Genomic DNA, 11,484 nt, shown 5'->3' on the forward strand with positions numbered 1-11,484 from the left:
GTCATAATAATTTGGAGAGACACTAGAAGAATTTGAAAATAACTTAACATTATCTATATATATATATATATATGAGACCCACTTATCCAAATTGATTGCCCAATAACCAAAATTTTATTTAAGCAACTGGTCGCATAGGAAGTTGGAGAGCTAATTGGTGGTGATCCTAATCTCAGACTATCACTTTATTATCACCGTCTTCCTCAAACTATTGGTTGAGTCAATTTTTTCTTCAAACTATCAAAAATTATCAATGTCATCCAAAGCCAACAAATTAAAGAGACAAAACTAACCTTAAAATATGACAAAGAGAAAGTGGTCCAACCACCCTCGACCATTTGGAGCTAATTCAGGTACATGTTAGACACTTAATTGCCATATGCCCATAAATGGAATAGGATCCTCTCAATTTCAAATGCAATGCAAAGTATTCCGTTAGTGTTTTTTAGAGGGGTAAAATTGTCATTATAATTTTTTAACAATTTTGCCCGTTTAAAATATACTAACTGGATATTCTCAATTTCATTTGAAATTGAGATGATCCTATTCCCCCACAGATAATGCACCACATTAAAAAAAAATAATAATAATAATAAAAAAAAATAATAAAAAAAAAATAAAATTTATCAAATTCACGCAGCGGTCTCTTATCGTGGTCCGTGAATTAGATTTTGGACATTTCAATATGAACAACTTTTGAGCAAAGCTGGGCGTGCTTCTTGGTTTGGAAAAAAATGGAGAATTACTTGTCACTCGTATATATATGCATTGAATTTGAGTGTGGAAATTTATATCTATCACATCGCAACTAGCTTCTAAATTTGTGGAAATTTATATCCATCAATCACATCGCAATTTGTTTCTAAATTTGTATCTATTTCTAGCTTCTCTAATTACAATCTGCAATTTCTTCTTAGACCCAACCTCCCTTCCAACTTCCAATCATGGCTTTTTACATCTTCAAAATCAAACATTTTCCATTTCCAAAGCCCCTAATCCTCTTTTATCTCTTCATGGTCACCAGTTTCTTCTCCCCACTACGGCAATTTACAAGTGCTTTATCCTTCAACTTCACCAGTTTCAATCCTGGTGACTCCGATATAACATATGACACAGCTTTGGCTGAAGACTCAGCCATCCAACTCACCGACATCTCACTTTTGGGCAGATCAGAAGTTGTAGGTAGGACCACGTATTCCAGTCCCATGCACCTGTGGGACAAGGAATCTGGAAACCTCACAGATTTCACTACCCACTTAATTTACCTTTGTAATTGATTCTCAAAATAGAAATAATTATGGAGATGGGCTTGCCTTCTTCCTAGCTCCTAGTGGTTCAACAACTCCTATTGTCAATTACCAAGGTGCCACTATGGGTCTCGCTAGGGATGACCAGTTATTAAACTCGACGAACAATCCTTTTGTTGCAGTGGAGTTTGACATCTATCCAAACGAACAATTGGATCCGCCCGGCGAACATGTAGGTATTGATATAAACTCCTTAAAATCTGTTGCAAATGTGTCATGGCAGTGGGGTGTAATTATTCTATTCTTCAAGGGGAAATCAATGAAGCTTGGATTAGTTATAATTCCAGTTCTCATAATTTGAGTGTTCTCTTCACTACTTTTGTTGGGGACTCATGTTCAAATACTGCTACTGCATGGCAATCCTTTTCTTATAATGTTGATCTGAGACATTACTTACCTGAATGGGTAACTTTTGGATTGTCAGCCGCAACAGGAAATGCTTCTGCAATGCATACCATTCGTACATGGGATTTTAGTTCAACTTTGGAAGATACTTTAGCCAAACCAACAATGGAAGGCAATATGAGTCAGAATCCGGCCCCCAACCAAAACAAAAACAAGAGGTTGGGATTAGCTGTGGCGTTGGGTGGTGGTGGATCTTTTTTGCTTGGTGGGTTTGCTTTAATTCTATTTGGCTTTTGGAAGAGGAATACTGGAATAGGAGGGACACGGAAGAGGATCTCACCTTTGATAGGTGCATGGCTGAAGAATTTCAAAGGGAAACAGGACCCAACAAGTTTTCATTTAATAAATTGGCTGCCACCAATAATTTTAGTGATAAAGAAAAGCTAGGCCAGCGAGGATTTGGTGGAGTTTACAGAGGATTTTTAAGGGACTCGAATTCCTACGTTGCTGTCAAGAGGGTATCAGAAGGGTCTAAACAGGGGATAAAGGAGTATGCCTCAGAAGTAAAATTATTAGTTGACTCAGACATAAAAATTTGGTGCAACTCATTGGTTGGTGCCATGAAAGAGGAGAACTCTTACTCGTCTATGAGTTAATGCCAAACGAAAGCTTAGATACACATCTTTTTACTGAAGAAAGCTTATTGACATGGGCAATAAGGTACAAAGTTGCTCAAGGATTGGCATGGGCATTGCTTTACTTGCACGAGGAATGGGAACAATGTGTGGTGCATAGGGATATAAAATCAAGTAACATTATGCTTGATTCAAACTTTAATACTAAACTTGGGGATTTGGGGCTAGCTAGGCTTGTGGACCATGTGAAAGGGTCACAAACAACTGTATTGGTAGGCACAATAGGCTACATGGCTCTTGAATGTGTCACAACTGGTAAGGCCAGCAAGGAGTCAGATGTTTATAGTTTCAGAATTGTCGCTCTGGAGATTGCTTGTGGAAGAAAATCAATCAAGATCAATGCTCTTGAAGATCAAGTAGTCATGGTGGAATGGGTTCGAAAGCTCTATGGAATAGGAAAGGTACTTGAAGCAGCTGATCCAAGGTTGGGTGGAGATTTTGATGAGCCACAAATGGAGCGCTTGATAATTGTTGGGCTTTGGTGCTCTCACCCTAACCGAAACCTTAAGCCTCCATTAAGGGAAGCAATTCATGTTCTCAATTTTGAGGCTCCATTGCCTATTCTCCCATCAAATATGCCAGGAACAACACATCTTGCTCTAGTTGTGAATAGACCAGCTTCAATGTCACTCTCTATTTCTAATATTGCTTCTCATTATGGGGGCAGATAGAATCCATGTTCAAGGAAATAGTTACACAAATTTCTCACTATCTGCCTCATACACTGCAGTTCCTCCATCTGCATCACTTTTTTGTATGTGCTAAATTTGTCAAAGGTACAGTTAATTTGGAATTCTTATTGTTTGATTGGGTGTTCTAATTTTTACCCTACATTATCACTTCTTTGTGTTTCATTTTACATTTTAGTTTAATCAATGCTGAAAATGTTTTAGAGTGTAAATCATATACATGTGTATGTGCTTTCTACCCTAAATATTAATGTCGTACGATACATGTTAACTGTCCCAAATTGTGAACTTGTAATGGATTAATTGAACATCATAAATTCATAATCATAATAACATCATATATATATATAAAAGAAAAAGAAAAAGTAGAAGCATTCATTATAATAATTTAGAATTGTTACAAGTGGTGGTCTAAAATACTAACAAGTACCCATTTAAATGTTGAGAAATAGCGTTTTAAATGGCCTAAGATTCTAAAACTCAATTAGTAATTACACATCACAAAAAGTAAGAATGGTGATTATTAAATTAAAAAATATTAAAATAAATATACTATAATAAATATCTTGATATAATAAAAATGTCTCGCTTAAACTTATCGCCTTAAGCCCTAAAATTTATCAAGTTGGCCCATCATTTACTTGAAAAAGCTGCTAAAAATCACATCGTTAATGACTATGATTTTAGTAGTGGATGGAGTTGGAGGAACATCTCCCGAAAGAAAGCAACATTTGATGAGTATATGCCGCATTATATATTTGCCCCCTTTATCTTCGCCCCTTAATGTACCAAGTCTACTTAATTACCATATTGACAATAAAGGTAATGGTCCCAATTTATAAGTAGGCACATTTTATTGAGTTTATTGTCTCGAATACTTCATTAAGTTAAACATCGGAGGTGGGGCGCTGTCACCCCACTCTAGTAACAACTTTTGGTGTATTTACTATAAGGAAGGTATAATGTTTGCTTATCATAACAAAAGGCGGCTCCTAATTGGGTATTGGTGTTTCCTTATCCAAAAACAATTTTAAGCATTAATGTTTGATAGTGTTTTGAATTAGACAGGCGGATGACTTGAGGCGGGTTGAGATGTTGGGGTATATTATTTGAGGATTGTGAGTAAAGGCAAAATAAGTGGCTAGTGCTAGTGTCCTTATACGTAGCCTAATGCCTTTTCAATGTTGATGTTATGAATACTAATTTTTTTACTAAGAAATGAATACCAAGATAATGTAGAATTTATTCATTTGTATGTACTTATAGCATTTTTCTTTATTAATTATTTTAATTATCTTCAATAAATAAGTTACACATCATCTTAGTAAAAAATTTAGTATTCATAGCATTTCTTATAAGTGATATTCTATTGGTTTCCGAAAAAGAAAAAGAAAAAAAAAGGGGAAATCAACCATATCAATCAACATGGTAATGATCAAAGGCGTCTTCTAAATTCTTACATTCAATTCAAACCAAAGAGAATAAGAAAAAATGGGAAAGTCCGCATACCTCCTTCAAACTGCCAAATAGGTGAAGATAGTCAAAACAACTAATAAAAAAAAATGCTAAGAATACCAATAAAGAAAAATATCCTAAACTATTACTCAATTGACAATGTTCTCCTCTAAACTTTTAATTGTTACAATGTTCACTCCAAACTATCAAAACATTGTCAATGTCCCCCAATGACAAAACTATCCTTAGTAAAATAAAAATAAAAAATACTAAAACTTAAAAAAAAAAAGAAACCTTTTAAAAAAAATCCAACCGGTGGCCAAATTTAAAATTTAAAAAAAAAAAAAAAAAAATCCTTGTTATAAGAAAAAAAAAATCGATTTTTTTAATAAAAATTTAAGATTTTTTTTAAATAAAAAATTATGTTTTAAAAAAATTAAAAATTTTGGTCTAAAAAAACAAATTCCTTTTCTTAATTTTTTTTTAAATTTAAATAAAAATTTTCATTTTTAAAAAAATATTCGTGTAAGTCAATCTTCGAACTGTGTTTTATTTCTTTGGGAAAAGTCCACATATCCCCCTCAAACTACCACCCAATTGACAATGTCCCCCCAAACTTTCAATTGTGACAATGTCCACTCCAAACTACCAAAACCTTGTCAATGTCCCTCTCAATGACGAAACTACCATTCGTAAAATAAAAACAAAAATACGAAAATTTTTAGAGAAAAACCTAAAATAAAATAAAAAATTCCTTTTATAAGAAAAAACAAATTTTCGATTTTTTTTTAAAATTAAAATTTTCGTTTTTATTAAAAAATGTTTTTTTGTAATTTTTTAAATAAAATTTTCCGTCAATTTTTTTTTTTAAATCTCTTAAAAAAAATTGTTTTTAAAAACATATTTTTAAAAAATTGAATAAAAATAAAAATTTCCATTTTTTTTTTCAAAAAATAATTTTTAAAAAAATAAAAAATTTCGTTTTAAAAAAAAATATTTTTTAAAATTTCCATTTTTTACAATTTTTTTTTTTTTTTGAATTATAGGGGTATTTTTGTTATATTGAGAAATATATAGGGACATTTTGATCTTTTTGCTAGCCTTGGGGGGATATTGACAATGTTTTTGTAGTTTTGAGAAACATTGTCACAATTGAAAGTTTGGGAGGGACATTGTCAATGCAGTGATAGTCTGAGGGGGTATGTGGACTTTACCCTATTTCTTTTCACTCGATTTATAATTTTATATATGATGCAACAGCAAGCGTTAATTTCGCCTTCACTAAATAGGATTCGGATTCTTAGGGGAATTATAGTTTCTGAAATTTCAGATCTAAGCCATTCATTTTCATCCAAAAATTAGTATCCTGCCACGTATCTCACTACTAATAAAATAATAATAAATATGTAATGATATTATTGATATCATTATTTTATTAATAGTGAGATACGTGGCAGGATACTAACTTTTAAATAAAAATGAATGGCTTAAATCTAAAATTTCAAAAACTAAAATTTTCCTAAAAATTTTAAGGAATCCAAATTCCATCCCCCAGTATAAATAGGAGTTTGTTTCATTAATTTTACTTAGCTTGAGTTGACTTACTCCTCATTTGTCGGAAGTGATACGCACGCTCCCGCTCCTGCAAAAATATTAAAAAAAAAATTATAACATGTAGTTTTTCTAGATTTTATAACCTACCCCCTAGTCCTCCTTCTATCCTCTTCTTCTTCTTTTCTTCTTGACGTCTTGCCCTTTATTTTTCTCAAATTTTTTACCCTCTGTTTCTCTCTGTGACCACACTTTCTCTGTGTCTCTCTCAGCTTCTCTCTTTCATGCTCTCTCCTCCTCATGCTTTTAGTCTCTTTTTCTCACTTTCTCCCAGTTTTCCTTTCCCCTTTGTCTCGAACTCTCTTTCTCTCTAGAAGTGTTAGGTGCATTGATGTCTAGAAGAGGAAAGAAAGAAATTAGGGAAATCAGAATGAAATGGGATACTCAACAAAAAAAACAAAAAAAAAAAGAATAGGGGAAAGAGGGAATTTGAAGCAGGGGAAGACCATTCAAGTATTCCAAGACGATGTGTTCTCGTGGGTATATATATTATATTATATTATATTATATTATATTAGTTCCGCATCTCCTCTCACAAAATTTTGACATCACCGCTGCCCCCTCGTGATAGTTATACCGTTATGAGCCCATGGTAATGGCCAATGGATTATATTTTTACGGGTCGAATATTATTCAAGTACTTGTGGTTTGCATCAAAATCAAATAATTATTTGGCTTTTTAAAAATATTGCAAATGGTAAATGTGATAAGCCAATAAACCTACTTAATATACCTATGTTAAGATTCTGTTAAATTTTTTAACAGAATGCCACATCACCCTTACACGTTGGTGCCATGTGACGTGGTACCTGGGTTTTAGATGCCGCGTCATATTTTATTTAAAAAAAAAAAAACATATTTTATTTTTTTAAAGAAAAAAAAAAAGAACAAAAAACCAAAAAAAAAAAAGCAAAAAAAAAGAAAAAAAGAAAATATGCTGGGGTGGCCGAACCACCCCATAGGCGGCCGGGGGGTGGCCGAAGCACCGCTAAGCTGGCCCTCTGGGGGTGGCCGAAGCACCCCCATGGCCTAAGGCAGTGGTTCGGCTACCCCCAGGCCAGTATGGGGGTGGTTTGGCCACCCCCAGACCCAACGCCACCCAAATTTTTTTTTTAAATGAAATATGTTTTTTTGGTTTTTTCTTTTTTTATTTTATTTTTTATTTTTAAATAAAATATGACATGGCAACCAAAAACTCAGGTACCACACCACGTAGCATTGACGTGTAAGGGTGACGTGACATTCCGTTAAAAAACTTAACAAAATCTTGGCAGAGGTACCAAGTGTGTTTATTGGCTTACCACAAGTACCATTTGCAATATTTTTGAAAACTCAAATGGCTATTTAATTTGTACTGAAATAGTATTTAACCCTATTTTTAAGGAAAACTTCACTAAGGACCCTCAAACTTTCACCCGTTTTAAAATACCCCCCATGAACTTCAAAATCTCTCAATTTAGTCCCCTGAACTTTCAATTGCTCCCAATTTGGACCCTTCCGTTAATTTTAACCGTTAAAAATTTAAAAAAAGACCAAAATATTCCTGATTTTTGTTTTTTTTTTTTAAATAAAAAAAGTTTTAGAAGTTAAAATTGTATACAAAAGTCAGGGGTATAAACGTCATGTGACGTTTAAAATCTGACGGAGAGGTCCAAATTGAAAGCAATTGAAAGTTCATAGGACTAGATTGAAAGATTTTGAAGTTTAAGAGGAATATTTCAAAACAGGTAAAAATTTGGGGGTTGTTAGTGAAATTTCTTCCGTTTTTAAATGAATGTCAATATCCACAAAAGATATATCTTTACCATTTGGACTTTAGTAACCCAACTTTCAATTTAATAATAAAGTAAACTAATGAGTCTTCCGCTCCTTACAAGCCTAGAAGTTTCTCTCTAATAAAACATATTAAATGATACTTTTTTATTAAATATTTGTTATATGAATTTATAATTTTGGTTTAAATTCGTATTTTTTTAATTAAGCACCCTTTAACCTACTTATTGAAATTGCAGATTTTTTTTCTTATTTTAAATTAAGTGATTTTTAAATCACAATGCTAAACGCTTTAAATTTTACAATATTTTTTAAAAACATAAATTATTCTTACAAAATCACAATCTCAAACATACCCTAACGAGTCTTTGGCTCCTCACAAGCCCAGAAGTTTCTCTCTAATAAATTTTCCCACTTTCTTATCATATTTCAATCTCACATTAATCTAATCTATTTGATTAGCCCGGACGGACGGCATCGCAAAATTTCCCTTGTTTTGAGTTGACAGTGTCAGCTTATCGAATGTCCTTGTTCAGCTCTGTACACATCACCTAATCAGTTAAATGGGCAATTGTTTTGAACGGAACTGGATTGGCTTTAGTTCATTTGACCGTTTCAACCTATTAGGTGTTCCTGTTCGGCCTCATACATAGTACCTAATTTTTTTTTTTTTTTTTTTTGAGTGTACATTTCGCCTAATCATTTTGAACTAACATCCTCTCATTGGCGACAAAGTCTTCGCAGTTTATGGTAATTATTATTTTTTTTAATTTTTTTTTTTTGTTTCTGTCTATAATGTTGTCGCCTTTTCGGTGCTAGTCATATTGACTGGCTTTTCTCGTAGAGTACTTCATATTACAGTATGCAATTTCTCCAATCATGCATGTCTTGTTACAACTTCAAAATCAAACAATATTTCCCATTTCCAAAGCCTCCAATCCTCTTTTATCTCTTAATGGTCACGGATTTCTTCTCACCACTACGCCCATTTTACAAGTGCTTTATCCTTCAACTTCACCAGTTTGGCTGAAGATCAAATCATCCAACTCATTGGCGACAAAGACAATTCAACGTTTGTAGTAGGTTGAAATTCAGTCTGACAATTCAACAAGGACTCGCAGGTTTCAAAAACAGTTGAAATAAATTATTGGTATCGATATTTTGTTAATATTTTTTCTATATTATTTTATAAATTAAGTATCAGATTTGTGAACTTATGAGAGCTTCACAAATTTAATAGTTCATCTATTAAATTTGTAAAAGAATATAAAAAATATATATATATATATAGACAGATTATTAACACCAATTATTTCTCTACAATTAACGTCATTTACATTAAGGACATCATCTTTGCCTTGGGTAAAAGAAATGACCTAACTTTAGCATCATTTAGTGTAAACAAATGTAAAAGATAGCATCAATTTGTTTGATTCGGATCTTATCAAATTTTATAAAATATAAAATTCTCATATTTTAAAATCTAAGCCCTCCAATATTATATCTAAAGGTTCAAATAAATGCAGAGGTTTTTGTGTTATCGAGACATGTAACTTTAGTTTTCAACATGTCAAACCCACTTGCTTCAATAACATAAATATCTGCATTTATTTGGACCGTTAGATCTAATGAATGACTCAACATTTCAAATTTGAGAATCTCATATCTTAGAAAATTTGAGAAGATTCTTAGATACTTAAATGGTCGCTCAGTAGTCACTAAATCAAGAAGATCCATTACTAACGATCTATCTAAAGGTGTATTAACCTCTGTATGACTCACATCTTTTTCCTTAAATAATGAATCAATTTGTTTTTGGTTTGCCTATTGTTTGTTCTAAGCTGTAAGTTTATGGATCAAAAATTAACTTGAAAAGTATCTAGAAGTACAATTGTATGTGCATATTTAAACAACCAACTAAAAATTTTTTAAACTAATGTCATTTACATTAAAAGAATGTCAACTATAATGGGATATTATGTGCCGACAGTAAAAATTACTAGATAGTACGTAGCTTATCCTATAGAATAACAAAAAATAGAGTGTAGTGGATGTCGTTTTGCTAAAGCATAGTTAGATTGAAGTCTTATCTCAAAAAAGCTCGTTAAACTATTCACATAATGCATTTCTTTAAAACGTAGTGGAAAAATTACATAAATGTCCTATTTTTATTAGTGTGTTTGGACAAACCAAAATTTATATAGACATGTGAGTCTCATACATGCTCTTACATTAATTGCACAAATCACTAGCAATTTGAAGAGCTAATTGTTGTGGGTTGCAATCCAAAACTATCATCCTCTGTCAATACTTAATATCCCCAAAACTATTGATTGAGTCAATGCTCTAAATTATAAAAAAATTGTCAATGTCACCTCAAGGTTAACATAAAAAGACAAAAATAACCTTACAAAATAAGATAAAAATACCTTTAAAAATTTGAAAAAAAAAAAAAGGATAAAGTATAAATAAAAAAACTAAAAACTAAAAATAAAAAATAAAATAAAAATAATGAAGTTTTATAAGGGTGGTTCAACAACTCCCTTCGAAATGGGACAAAAGAAGGCCTGCAGCAAGGGATTAGATTTGAATTTTTGAATAAGACATTTCAATATGAATTACTTTTGAGCAGAGCTAGCATGGCGTTTTTTTTTTTTCTATTGCGGAAAAAAGGGAACTTGCTTGGCGGTTGCCGTTACACAAATTTAACTTCTCTTATTACAGTCTGCAATTTGTTCTCAGACCCAACCTCCCTTGCAAGTTCCAATACTCATGGCATTTTACATCTTCAAAAACAAACATTTCCCATTTCCAAAGCCCCTAATCCTCTTTTATCTCCTCTTCATGCTCACCGATTTCTTCTCACCCCTATCTACGTCCATTTACTAGTGCTTTATCCTTCAACTTCACTACTTTCACTTCGGATGACACCCGTATAGCTGATGAGAGAGCTTTCGTTGAAGACCAAGTCATCCAACTCACTGGCAACCATGTCAGATCAGCGCTTGTAGGTCGAGCCACGTATTTCAGTCCCATGAAACTGTGGGACAAGGCATCCCGTAATCTTACAGATTGCACTACCCACTTTTCCTTTGTCATTGACTCGAAAAATAACACGAGTTATGGAGATGGGATTGCCTTCTTTCTTGCTCCTAATGGATCAACAACTCCTAATCCTGTCACCAAAGGTGGCGCTATGGGTCTTCCCAGGGATTACCAGTCATTAAATTCGACGGAAAATACTTTTGTCACAGTGGAGTTTGACATCTATTCAAATGAATATGATCCGCGTGGCCAACGTGTAGGTATTGATATAAAATCCATGCTATCTGTTGCTAATGTGTCATGGCAGGGGAGTAGAATATCTATTATGGAAGGGAGAATTAATGAAGCTTGGATTAGTTATAATTCAAGTTCTCATAATTTGAGTGTTCTCTTCACTGGTCTCATAAACAATGCTACCGTATGGCAATCTCTTTCTTATATTGTTGATTTGAGAGATCACTTACCTGAATGGGTAACTTTTGGATTCTGAGCCGCAATACTTCTGCAATGCATACAATTCGCACATGGGATTTTAACTCAAGTTTGGAAGATACGACAGTGGCA

General features: G+C 32.9%; 2 pseudogenes; both read left to right on the forward strand.

Moving 5' to 3' along the window:
• The first annotated feature begins 944 nt into the window (after positions 1–944).
• LOC132177951 (L-type lectin-domain containing receptor kinase IX.1-like) lies at positions 945–3,060 on the forward strand (annotated as a pseudogene).
• A 7,639-nt stretch (positions 3,061–10,699) lies between these two features.
• Positions 10,700–11,484, forward strand: part of LOC132177953 (L-type lectin-domain containing receptor kinase IX.1-like) — a 6,292-nt pseudogene continuing 5,507 nt past the window's right edge.

The sequence above is a fragment of the Corylus avellana genome, chromosome ca4, assembly GCF_901000735.1.
Source record: "Corylus avellana chromosome ca4, CavTom2PMs-1.0".
NCBI lineage: Eukaryota > Viridiplantae > Streptophyta > Magnoliopsida > Fagales > Betulaceae > Corylus > Corylus avellana.